We start from the raw sequence: 3,629 nt of genomic DNA on the forward strand, positions 1-3,629 counted from the left end.
TGAGGGGTATAAGGCTCTCAAATCAAAATCAACGTTTATAACTGTCAGCTGCAGGATCACATAAGAGTTGTTTTATTTCCTCGCTGGAGGTAAAATAAATAGTTATAATAACTATATAAAAGTTAATGTTGGCCTCGCCTAATTCCATAAGAGAATTGTGTGTTTGAAATGCGATCCATTTCAAAATAGATAGTTTATTAAATTCTTCAATAAGTATTACTTTCCAAATATTTATATATTTTTTCAAAGATTTTTAAAATATAAGGAAACTTTTTTAATGTAGGAAAATCTTATTATAATAGCTATACAGACGACGTGCTCTCCTTTTTGTGCTGTCTTTGAAATAATCTTCTTTTGGAAGATTGACCTCGACTACAAGGTTTGATTTAAATTTCAAATAGGTCGTAATCTAACTTATTAAAATACTTTATTCCTTCTCTCCTTGAATAAGTTTCGCTTTTCAAATATTTAACAAGAAATTTCATTTGTAGACCACTTTAAAAAGTTGAACATGTTTCTACTGATGTATTTATCCATAAAGTAGGCTATTCGATAGCCGGTTTTGATGACAACTATATGTTATAGTGGAACGATCCACAGAATTTTCAAACTTGTTCTCATTTAGGCTTGAATAACAAGTTTTTTTTCAAAAGCTTTCTGATTGGGAGCGGTGAGACGCCCAGACGGACTTGGCTACATTGACTTGGCCTCTCATGCTGATCAGGAATACATATACTTTATGGGGTCGAAATCGTCTCCTTTTCTGCATTACAAATATCTGGCCAACTTTATAATACCCTCCTGAAGGGTGTACAAAAAGATCCAGTGTAGTTTAATTCTTCAAAATTCGTAAAAATAAAAGTCAACAAGCTTCTGTAACACATTACTTAATGCAAAGCAATTAGTTAAGTAACGAAAAAACAAAAGCGCATATGTATATACAGAAACATCATAAAAACATAGTTATTTCTGAATTCAGATTTAACATTTTGCACTTGCAAATGGCGCTTAGACATGATGAGCAAAGCCATTAAAACCATAAATCTAAAATTAAATGCCCAGATAAGCGAGCTACGTAAATTATGCCATTTGCTGTTGCCCAAGTTCAGACAATACAAATTGCAAAGTGGCTGTTGCTGCTGCCGCCAAGTCAAAAATGGGCACACACACACACACAGACACAGACACAAACACATGTGAATAAAAGCAACAAGACCTGAATGTCTGGTGTGTTGGCTTTTGCTTTGCCAGCCGCCGCCGTTGCTGATGTGCGCACCAAATTATAACAATTTCGTAATTTATTTAAGAGCTTTGCATAAATGGCCACAAACCATTTGTTTATTTATCTCGCTCGCCCAGTTTGTTCTAAAGGAATGGAAGGAACTTGAAGCAGAAGAAAACTAGGAACTGAAAATATTTATTAATTTCAAAATTATTTATGCTCAACTTGGATTTAATAGTTCTCTTTAAAACCATGAAATTAAACTCGTCGCCAAGTCTTTTCGATTTGTTTACTTAACGAGTTTATAATAAAATTCGCAAATAACGATTAAAGTGCAAGTTTTCAAATATATATGTATATAACTCATAATCGTTATGGACTTTGAATGAAACTCTTGTTCTGGTCCTTGTTTATGTGGCATGCTAATAATTCACTTTAGCTGCTTGGCACAAAATGCTTTTAAATTTAATTACAAGGCATTTTCCTGCACACATACGAGACTAACATCCTTCAAGTGTGTATGAGTGTGTGTGTGTGAGCGTGTAGCAAAAACCTATACACCGGCAGGCACTTGGCAAATTTATTAATGACAAAGCAAATATGTTTGCCATGGCAATTGAGTTATGCAACTTCATTTTGAAGCCCGGCGATGATTTATTACGGCAAAATTCTGCTCCAGCTCTGGCAATGATGGAAATTGAGTTGATTCATCATTTTTGGCCAGTGCCAGGGCAGGTGGGCGGCCATGTGAATACTACACAGAGCACGGCGGGACACAGATTCGACCGCACACAATATGAAAATCCGTAATATTCCTTATTCAAGCTTGATATATGAAAATTATAATACGCTTTGACAGCTCTAGCTCTATGGCATACAAACACACACACACACACTCAACACACATACCTACCTAATGGACACATGTCAATGCGTTTGCCTGTTCGTTTTTTGTTTGCCCTAGGTCAGGTTTTTGTTGCTGCTGTTGAAAACTTTGAATTGTTGCCACAAGCGGCGCTGCAACTTAACTTGGCATTGCGTTCAAAGAGAGCGCCTGCGCTTTTCCATTGTTGACAACAGAGCAATTGTGTAAGCGAGATGGGGACAGAGACTAGAGTGGGATAGAGAGAGGAAGAGAGAAGCAACACGTGCTTGGCCATTTGTTTGTGGGAAAAAACGCCAGAACAAATACAAAAAAAAAAAACACCCTGCAAAGTAAACAAATAAATAAACAAGAAAAACCAAAAAAATAAAAAAAAAACCGTTGACTGAGCAGAAAACTGAATGACATTTTACGCTAAAAGCCGCGTAGTAAGCATGGAAATTGTGTGTGATGGTGGCAATGGGTCGAATGGGCGTCCTCATGTTTTATGTAGCATAACTTTTGGCGCCAAAGTCACATTTTTGCATTGCACATTCCAAATGATTTATGATGCCACATGCCACGACGACCAAAGGTGATTAAGTGCCGCGTAGCAGAGAATAGAGCCAGCCAACATAAATTTCATTGTTGGCCGGCAAATGAAACAAAAACAAACAGAAAGAAGCAGGCTAAAATTTCTAACAAATAAAGTTAAATGGAAATTAAAGTTAATTGCTTATTAGTAACTTCCGATGTAAACAATTTGAAAAAGAATCTAAAAAAGAAAGAAATCTTGCTATTTATTTCTTAAAAATAAGAACATAAATAAAGCATATAAAAGTAGTTTTAATTTCTAATTTATTCACAAATGAAAATCTCTGCTAAATTACAAGTATTTTACTTTATCATCATTTTACTTTTTCGTTTATAAGCATCTTGCTTTACTGTCTACTACTTACTCTTGCTCTTTCTCACATGTCTTCTCTCTCTGTCTGTCACTTGGCAGATATTTCTCTCTCTTTTTGAACCACAAGAGAATAAAAACGAACAAGCAGCATCAATGATACGCACTACCCCCAAACATCCATCTCCAGGCATTTGGCCACCCATTTACCCCACTTGGGCAGACAGATAGCGAAGAGAACCAACGATGGCTTAAAGAGAAATGGCAACTGTTGGCATCAACTGCGCAGCTAACAGCGCAGCAAGCGTCGTTCAATTGTGGGCCAAGTTAGTGCCATGTTTGGCAACAGTTGCAAACATGGCCAACTGCCAACTGACAGTGGCAGCGATAGCGGCAGCGAGGAGTAGACTGGTCTGATGTGAGGCTTAAAGGTTTTGTGAGGTTGAGTTGTTTGGGAAGGCCGGGGGTCGAAGGGTTAGCAACGATTACGCTGACAGAGATAAAACCCAACAACTGAAAGGCACTCTGACTCTGCTGCTGCTGCTGCTGCTGGCAATCGAGGATGATGATACCAGGCAGAGGCAGGCAGTGACGCTGGCAGCAAAGGACGATTTCAAAATTCAGTCATTGCCGGCGTTTCG

This window comes from Drosophila willistoni, chromosome 3R (assembly GCF_018902025.1).
Source record: "Drosophila willistoni isolate 14030-0811.24 chromosome 3R, UCI_dwil_1.1, whole genome shotgun sequence".
NCBI classification, from domain to species: domain Eukaryota; kingdom Metazoa; phylum Arthropoda; class Insecta; order Diptera; family Drosophilidae; genus Drosophila; species Drosophila willistoni.